General features: G+C 35.8%; 1 pseudogene; it reads right to left on the bottom strand.

Annotated features, from left to right (window-relative positions):
• Positions 1–4,010: 4,010 nt before the first annotated feature.
• LOC105500598 lies at positions 4,011–9,819 on the bottom strand (annotated as a pseudogene).
• Positions 9,820–10,226: the final 407 nt, after the last annotated feature.

Genomic DNA, 10,226 nt, shown 5'->3' on the forward strand with positions numbered 1-10,226 from the left:
GTGATCTCAGCTCACTGCAAGCTCTGCCTCCCGGGTTCATGCCATTCTCCTGCCTCAGCCTCCTGAGTAGCTGGGACAGGTGCCTGCCAACGCACCTGGCTAATTTTTTGGTATTTTTAGTAGAGTCGGGGTTTCACCATGTTAGTGAGAATGGTCTCGATCTCCTGACCTCGTGATCCGCCCACTTCAGCCTCCCAAAGTGCTGAGATTACAAGCATGAGCCACTGTGCCTGGTCTCATACAATTCTTATGTACTCATTAGATACAGTTTTTTTTTCCCCACAACTATTATAATTAACCAGAGCTTTTCACGTATATTTAATGTGTAGCATATGGGGAGAAATTTGGAGGATAAAACACATTTTTAATTGCCAATTTTATACTACAGAGGGAGTTTTAAAAATTGTAAAAGAAAATCACTAATGATGTTTTACTGTTTAAAGAAGTAGATGATTATTCTGAAAATGATTACCTGGATACTATCGCAAGAAATTAATATTCAATATTAACTTATTAATGCTTGAGTCCTTAAAAATATGTTAAAAACTAAAACTCACAGGTAAATTTCTTCTGATCTGTCTGCACAAATACCTCTTGTTGGATCGAAACACTTAATTGATGTAAAAATTTTCCTGTTGTGGATTCTTTCTCACAGTTTCCCAATATTTTTCTTCTTGATCATCCTGATTTCTTTCTACTATTTTTCTTTGTCACTAAAGAACATAAATATTTTCTTTTAGGCAGCAAATCAAATAGTGAATTTCTACCAACTATGGATTATTAATTAGGCTTAGATATTATGTTGTTTCTTTGTTATTCTTTTCTAATAGGAAAAAAAGTGGAGAAATTGAGGATATTTTGTGTATCAGAAGGAAGCTAGGTATTCAAAGTCTCCCTCTTCCATGATTTGCAAATTTGGGCATGCCATGTAACTTCTCTCTGTTGCATTTATTTCATTCAAAAGAAAATATTTTTATATATCTCAGCTAAAAATAAGGAGATATATGCCATTATATCTTTTTAACACTTACCAAATACACAGGAGTAAAAGTCACAATTTTATTAAATAGACCACTGACCATTTGTAACTGATCACAACAGCTCATGGATGTGGACTTGCTACCTATTTTGTACATGTGTAATTATATATTTAGTTTTCCCCTCCCATATTCAGCGTTAATAAAGCACAAGGTTAAAATATTAATTGTAGGCTGGGGGTGGTGGCTCACACCTATAATCCCAGGACTTTTGGAGCCCAAGGCAGGCAGATCACCTGAGGTCAGGAGTTCAAAACCAGTCTGGCCAATATGGTGAAACACCGTCTCTACTAAAAATACAAAAATTAGCTGGGTGTCATGTTGCACACCTGTAATCCCAGCTACTCAGGTAGCTGAGGCAGGAGAATGGCTTGAGCCCGGGAGGTGTAGGTTGCATTCCAGCCTGGGCAACAGAGCTAACACTTTGTCTCAAAACAACAACAACAACAACAACAAAAATGCATACATACAAGAAAATATTAATATCAAATACAAACATCATATTATAGGGTTACCTCAATGGTTAATTGTTCTCTCATTTTAATTTTAAATAAGATGATCTACCTTCATCTTCAAACTAAAATAAGGCTTAAACTTATGCCTCTTATCAGTTCTAAAATACAGTTCTTCAGATAATCTTTAAAAGACAGGATATTAAGAAGATTAAAGAGATGTTTAATAAAATTTATCCCCAACTTTGGGAATTTTAAATCTCTCATTTTAAATACTGACAATACCTCACTATCTATGCCCTGAGATTGTGTCTCTCCAGCATCCTATCTTATCTTTTCAGGGTGCATTTCAAAAACCATAATAATTTTCCCTAGCCAAGCTTAAAACCAGGCACCTCGAAAGCTAATAAGCAACCTCCCCCTACCCTACTTTATTCCTTCTTGGCTCCTTCCCCTTGACAGCTATCACATATTCGTCGGTTAAAGTATAATTATCAAACTAATTCCAGGGATTCTTTTTCCACCTGTGTTTCTTGTATCTTAGGCTGGGACAGCCCTTGGGTCTGTGAGAGATTCAGATTTTATCTCTATTTCTATCATGGCCTGCAGTAGACTTTGGTGATTTAAGTTAGAATATTTCCAGTCAGACTTTTATAAATTTTTACTTATAACAAGCCAGACTGATGATTTTCATAAGACATGCTTCAGTGCCCAACCGTATGACTGCAAGGCACAGGACAGATTTCAGAGAAACTCCTTTAGCTTTCTAAATGATGTGACTTCATTTCTTTCTCAGGACACACCAAAAATAATCTTCCATTTTGTTTTAGTTGCTTTCTAGCAACTCTACAGTTTAATTAATTTCTCACATAGCTTTAAAATGTGACAAAGTCTAATCACTCCCAGTTGTCTGTGCTGCCTCAGGGGGTGCAGCAGGGATTAAAGGAAAATAGTCACAGGTGATGTCCTTCTCTACTGCTCTCTCTCACCTCAGCCACCCCCTACCTATATTCTGTTGATTTAGAGTAATAAGGATTTTCTCCCACAGTGTGTCGTCGTCGTCTTCTTCCTCTTCCTCTTCCTCTTCCTCTTCTTCTTCTTCTGTTTTTTGGAAGGGGAGGAGATCCTCAGCAGGAAGAAATGTTTTATGGCTAATTCTACTAGGTAAAAAGATTCAATCTCTCTCTCCTCTGAAGGCAAATGAAAAGGTGTAATCTAAATAACCACTTATTAATTTCATCATTGAGATAAGAAGATGAAAGATAAGATAATGATAATAATTTCTCCCTTTTCAAGCTACATTTGTATTTCCTTTGGTTTAAACTGTAAATTCAATCATTTTGTTTTACAAAAGGAAGGAACGCTAATATTAGGTAGCAATCAGTATCCTAAAGTTCTTAATTGGTTACAACTGGAATAAATTGAATTTAACATTTCATATGTCATGGAAATAAAAGTAAAATACTATAATTGTGTCCCAAAACCTGTAGCATCTCTATAAATGAAGAAGATGTGGTTTAATAGAATCCTACATGAAGATGAGTTAGGTTTCCTTGATTGTAATTAACAATGTGATATGTACATCTAAGAGGCTAATGTGACTTTATGCTGCCATTAATGGCAGTAGAGTGCCCAGAAGAAATAATGTGATAGTTTAACAGCTTTGGACTTCTAAGGAATTCTGCCTCATTCTGAAGACATGTTCTTTCCAACTGATTATAATGTTGAGATGACTTTTTTTCCTACTTTTATTTTGGGTTCAGAAGGTACATGTTCTGGTTTGTTACATGGCTCAATTGCGTGTTGTTGAGGTTTGGTGCATTAATGATTCCGTCACCAAGGTAGGTGAGCATAGTACCCAATAGGTAGCGTTCCAACCCACACACCCATCTCATCTTCCCCCAACTCAAGCAGTCTCCAGTGTCTCTTGTTCCCATTAAGATGACTTTAAATAAAATGATAATCAAATATTTTTTTAAAATTTAAAATATGAAAAAATGTTTATGAGACTGGATGGGATACAAAGAATATTATAGTTTATTTACTTGAAGAACAGTTTAATGAGAGGTGATATGTTTATTCTTATCTTGCTATCACGCTTTCCTCATGCCGACACGTTAATTAAGTTCAATTCATGTTTATTGAGTGTCTACCATATTCCTGGCAACAAGATGGGATTGAGAACTAGAAATAGATCCTGGTTTTGGTTGTTTTCATTTGCTGTTATATGACCCTGGGAAAGTATTTTACTTTTTTGTATTTCATGCTTCTGAGCTGCAGTATTCTTAACTGTAATATGGGCATGATAATACCTATTTCAAAAGGTGGTCAAGCATTAAATTAGGTAATATATGGAATGTAACAGAGTTCAGCTCATACAAGCTCCAGATATGTATTTCTGAGTATTGTTCATTTCATATTAGTATTCAATGTATTTAGCAGGTCCCCAGAGGAATGAACTAGGACCAAAGGGTAAAAATTGCTGACATATTTCTTTTTTGTAATGGAGATTTTTTTTCTTTATTGAGAAATGTAAGACTTGGGTACATGAAATAAACCAATTTATTGGAGGACAAATCAAAACCCACAATAGAAAAAAAGTTAACACTGGGCCACAGCAGAACCCTGAGAACATATTTGTATAATTGAAAAATTCTAGGCACTTCATAATTGACGTTTTGATACAAAATGACCTATGAAATTTGCAATTTGTAGTTCTTGGTGTTGAGGTCCATAGGACAAGCTAGGAAGTCTTCAAACCTTGAGCTGAACTCCATGAGGGGTTAATTGGCTTTTGAATCGGTTTTTCCTTGTCTAACAGGTAGCAGCAGCAACAGTGCCCACCTTCTGGGCAGCTTCTTTCTTGGCATGATGAGCCTGTAGAACTGCTACCGCTTCATCCACCTTGGAGTGGAGAGACTGGGGGAACTCTAACATGTGCAGCAGCTCAGAGTTGTCGATCTCCAGCAGTATTCCCATGATCTTCCCAGCCGGGTTTGAATGTATTGGTGGATGAGTGGGAACAAACGTTCTCCCAGCATCCGCTTCTGTTCCTGGGGGTGTGCTGCGGCCAGCGTGGAGGCAGTCAGTGGCTCCTGTCCCTGCACTTGGACCTCAGGGTGGGATGCCTGCAGAGGCTGTATGGCAGGATGAGGGCTGCGAACACTGGAGGCGTATTTGTAGAGAGAAACAGCCCCAGCCCGGGGAGCAGCAGCAAGTTCCGCACAGCTGTGGGAAGGCCTGCATACTGGCAGCTGCTGACATATTTCTATTCAAATAAGCAATAACTCTGTGTTTACCCCATTTTAAATGGTTTTAAAGCATATTTTAGTTTACAGATGCCTTGGAAATTCTGATGAAAGCTATAAGTCCCCTCTCCATATATGTTCATGCATAAATAAACACAATCACAGGCACATAATTTTGTTAAATGTTTCTGAAGATAGATTGGGTCACTAACATTCTTTCCTTAGTTCATGTCTTCAATAGGTAAAACGTTTTGTTGTTGTTGTTGTTGTTGTTGTTGTCGTTTTTGAGAGGGAGTCTCGCTCTGTCGCCCAGGCTGGAGTGCAGTGGCCGGATCTCAGCTCACTGCAAGCTCCCCCTCCCGGGTTTATGCCATTCTCCTGCCTCAGCCTCCGGAGTAGCTGGGACTATAGGCGCCCGCCACCTCGCCCGGCTAGTTTATTTTTTTATTTTTTTTATTTTTTATTTTTTAGTAGAGACGGGGTTTCACCGTGATAGCCAGGATGGTCTTGATCTCCTGACCTTGTGATCCGCCCATCTCGGCCTCCCAAAGTGCTGGGATTACAGGCTTGAGCCACCGTGCCTGGCCCTTCAATAGGTAAAACTTAAATCAAATTGGTAAAATTAGAAATTTTACAAGGAAGTGTGAGGAATGCTCTTCTGTTGGAAAAAAATAGTATTCAAGAATCATCTGTCAGGAATGCTGCTAATATTGTGCTTTCTATCTCTCTAGGTGACAATGTGATAAGGATAATAGAGAAGAGATTGAATATGTTATCTCAAGTTGTTCAGTTAGAAATTAGAGTTCATCAAGAAATATCCTAAAGACTTACTAAATATTCCCTAGATATGACATGGCACATATATAGAAAGTTAATTATTATTTATTTGCTGACATTTAGCGTTTCGTTTCCAAGCATTACTTTGGGATCAATTTTAGGGTTTGGGTTTTGTCAACAGAACAAAGTAAGTTCTGTTACATTAATTTTCTAAATCTTTATAAACCCATGATAACTTTTGCTAAGCATACAAATATTAAGCTCTCATTAAATATAATTTGAAATTTCAACTAAATATTTGAATGGATTGACAATTTTGAAAACTTTTTCCAATTAATTTTCTCCTGAGGATTCCAATATGCCTCTCTCCATACTCATTCCCCCCATATATTGCCCTTGTTAACTCCAGAGCTTGCAGGTACCTACCTAATGTTTTTATATCTCTGACCTGGAGGGAAGCAAAAATAAATAAAGAATTAGAGTAATTGTTCAAATTATTCTAACCAAACTTTCTCTTTGGTTATTGTGGTACTTAACATCTTCACCTAGTAGATCTCCTCCTCCTCTCTGATAACCTAACCTGGCCCTTGACCCCAGTTGACCCCCATATGACCCAAGTTGAAAGATTCATAATCTATAAACAGGCTTCAGGGTATTGGTCCAGGGGTAGGCATAACAATCCAAGAAGGGACAATAAGAATCACTCCTCTGGCTTTTTAACTGGAACATGTGTATGTGTTGGAGTTGGAGCTATTATGTACACATGCATGTTTAGAGGATGGTGAATATCTCTTTCTTCTATGGATATAGAGTTTCAGGAATATAGGGCAGAATATATTTACCTGTCACAAAGACAGAAAGAATAAGCCTGCCATACAGAGAAAAGCAGAGATGATAGACAGCAGAGTATCCTGCGAGTGCCAATTTCAATATGCCAGAGATGCCCTGAGGCTTACAATTCTTCCTTCAATTCTGTGAAGTACTCTAATATCTTGTGTGTGTGTGTGTATATATATATGTGTGTGTGTGTGTGTGTGTGTGTGTGTGTGTGTATTTGCTTAAGATTGAATTGAGTCCCAACCATTTGCAATTGTAATGGCCAATACAATTGCTAAGAATCCCAGGTTATTATAATACAGTTATGTGTCACTTAGCAATGGAAATATGCTCTGATAAATGTGTTATTAGGCAATTTCCTCACTGTATCAACATCATAGAGTGCTCTTACACATACCTTGATAGTATAGCCTACTACACAACTAGGCTATATGTATAGCCTACAACACATCTAGGTTATACATATAGCCTATTGTTCCTAGGCTACAAAATTGTACAGAATGTTACTGTATTGAACACTGTGGGCAATTATAACACAATGGTAAGTATTTGTGTATCTAAACATAGAAAAGGTACAGTAAAAATATGGCATGAAAGATTTTAAAAAGTGGTACTCCTATATAGGCCAGTTCCATTATAATCTTATGGGACCACCATTGTATATGCAATCCCTCATTAACCAAAATGTCATCATGTGGTGCATGACTCTGTGTGTGAGTGTGCAGATGAATGCATCTATTATGCTTTGCTTTATTAGTGATATATTTGGACTTCTTTTTTCTCATAATAGTTTTTAAAAAAGTATTATTTAGCTAAAATGTTATATAAAAAACCTGTGAGATAATAGTTAGAACTTTAGAGAAATATGTGTGATTACACTATTTCCTAATGTAAATATACAACTTGACATTTATTTTTCTTAAAATAGTATTCAAATGATTAGTATAATATAATCATGTTTATAATTTAATTTTCATTTGCTAAAACTTCAAGCTAATATTATATAAATTTAACAACACAAAGCTTAAGATTGGCTTTTTAATTTTAAAATAAAAATTATGTAAACAAAATTTATAAAGAAAATTATGTGAAGAGGAAAATGGGAAAAACTGCTTTAAATAGTTTTTTTATTATTAACTTGAAAAGTAAAATATAGTATGAAAGTTTGACTTGGTGATAGTGAATATAATTATGCTTTATATTTAGTTATTCTTTAAAATAGGAAATGATTACATTCATCTCAACTTAGGGTAATGAGCAAACATAATTTTAATATAGTGCCTTTCACATAGATGTCAAGAAGCTTGATATGATGATAATGACAATTATATTTTTAATTTGAATCTATGAGGCATAAGTTATCTCAATTAAAGCAAATTGGAAATGAAGAACTATAATCAATAGAAACATAGTAACTTAATGTCATCATTTTTTTTTTTTTTTCAATATATAGTAGCCATTTTGTCTTTCAACCTAGCAGCTCTTCCTCTCTGGCATAAAATCTCAATTTTCCTTCAGGAAAATATCCTCCATTCAAACTCAGACCACAGGGTTTAGGAAGGTCTCTGTCACAGGCTAAATCTCTGCATCTGAGATTTAGCCTGGCCAAGCAAAGCCCGGAACTGCCTTAGATACAGGGATTGGTTGAATGATGAGCATTTGGCCAACTATATTGAAGCAGAATTCTGGGGCTTGTGAGGAGCCACTAGGATGAAATGCTCTCTGTTTTGCTAGACTTGAAGTTATGATCACGTATGTAAGCCAGGAACAATTGACAAACATTTTGAAACTATAAGAAGTCTTAGAATGTAACCTGTATAGAGGAAATTGATACTGAGCAATGGAAAAAGACTCAGTCCTAAAGACTTAAGTTGAGATCCTTGAATCAAGTGGCATGTCAAGTGATTTCTGAGGAAGAAATTTCTTTTACTTATCTCACTTGGGTGCTTTTTTTTTTGTCAAAAATAGAAGACTGTGTACTTATATGCTATGCCTGGAGTTGATTTTTTTTATGTTTTATAGATGTTTATCTAATTCATAGTACTGGTTAAGTGAAGCATAATCCTATATAATTTTACTGTCAATATTCTACACTGTAAACTAAGTTGAGACTTCAGTAAATTCTCAAAGATAATCAGTATGGGTGCACAGTCATCTCGTGCATTCTCAGCACTTTATTGATATTCTTTTTTAAGGATGAAAGTATGATGCTTGCTGTTAAGAAAGTTATAGTATATTTTGGAAGAAAATAAAGATATATTAAGCAAGAGCAAGTAAAATGCTCTCTGTGTCTTACAATGCTCCCTATGTCTTATAATTAAGCGCTCTGAGTAAACACATCCTCTCTGGGTCTGTGCACCTTACCATACAAATTACATGTTTCATCCACTAGGGGGCTGAATAGCAGGCAATTCTTTGGTTAGAGTAGCATTGTAAATTTAGAATTTAGTGATTAGATAAAGGGCAAAACCTAGGGAGATTATTAGCAAGGAGAGGAAGATTATTTGCCAGCAGAGGATGAAAATACTTAGGCTTGATTTCTATGTTAATGGATGATAAGATAGGAGCTTGCAGGAGGATCAGGGGACATTTGATGAGGAGCAAATAGCAAATAGTCCCAAAGCATTTTGCACATAGCTATTCTACATTTTATAAAGATGAAATTTTGGTTTCTGATGTGTTTACATAATTTTCCCTATTTCAAATACAAGTGTAGATTATCTTTCTGAGCCTATTATAATTTTATTCAAAAATTAGAATGTGTGGAATTCGATGTGTTAGAAGAATTAGGTGTCAAGGTTCCATCTTAAATCTTATTGCAAAAATCAATAGCTGAAAATCATTGACCAAACCTTGATAAGTAGGAGTTCATCAGGTCAAGAAGCAGTCAGATTTCATCTGCTGCTTTCTCCCTTTTTTCTCTGTTTGAACCCAGCTGAACACCTTGCCCTTTCTTGAACATGCCAGATGTACTCCTGTCTTAGAGCTTTTGCACTTACTGTTTTCTTTGCTCAGGATATTCCTTCTTCAGAAATCTTCATGGCTTGTTTCTTCACCTCCTTTATCTTTATATGCAAACATCACCTAATTTACATTTTCTGTTCTATCTAAAATTGCAACCTCTTTATCCCCCTTCCTTGTGCTGTTATTTTCTTAGCACTTATTATCTAACATATTTAATGATTTACCTTTTTTGTTTGTTTTCTCCACTAGAAAATTATGTGTTCTAAACGTTTTACTATTTTGTTTACTGCCATAAACTTAGCATTTAGAACATCTCTACAATTATAAGTACTCAAATATATTTGTCAAATGCATGAAGTAATTTGTTTTATGGTTTATATAGCTGTTTATGTGCTTTTAATATTTTTATTCATTTGTCATATATAACACCCTACCACTACCACTTGTGAATTTGTCCAAATTGGTGTGCAGAAAACCTTTGAACACAAGATACAACTCCCCCATGCCCACCAGGCCCTGTTCCTAAAAAACACACGCACAAACATACAAATGCACTTTCTTTCTCCCTTCCTGTTTAGGAGAAAATATACAAGAAAAATCTTTTCTATTTTGACTTAATAACCTTGTGGATGAAAGCTATATTACATAATGTTTTTTACCTAATTTTATCTATTAGGTGAAATTCATTCATATATATTAAGCTAATATATGTAGCTTATTATGTCAAGTTCCACATCATGACAGGCACCTAATATTTATCTGAGCTTCTCTCTCTCTCTCTCTCTCTTTTTTTTTTCTTTTTTGAGACAGAGTTTCACTCTTGTCATCCAGGCTGGAGTGCAATGAGACAATCTCGGCTCACTGCAACCTCTGCCTCCTGAGTTCAAGTGATTCTCCTGCCTCAGTCTCCC

Source organism: Colobus angolensis, unplaced genomic scaffold (genome assembly GCF_000951035.1).
Source record: "Colobus angolensis palliatus isolate OR3802 unplaced genomic scaffold, Cang.pa_1.0 Scaffold67, whole genome shotgun sequence".
NCBI lineage: Eukaryota > Metazoa > Chordata > Mammalia > Primates > Cercopithecidae > Colobus > Colobus angolensis.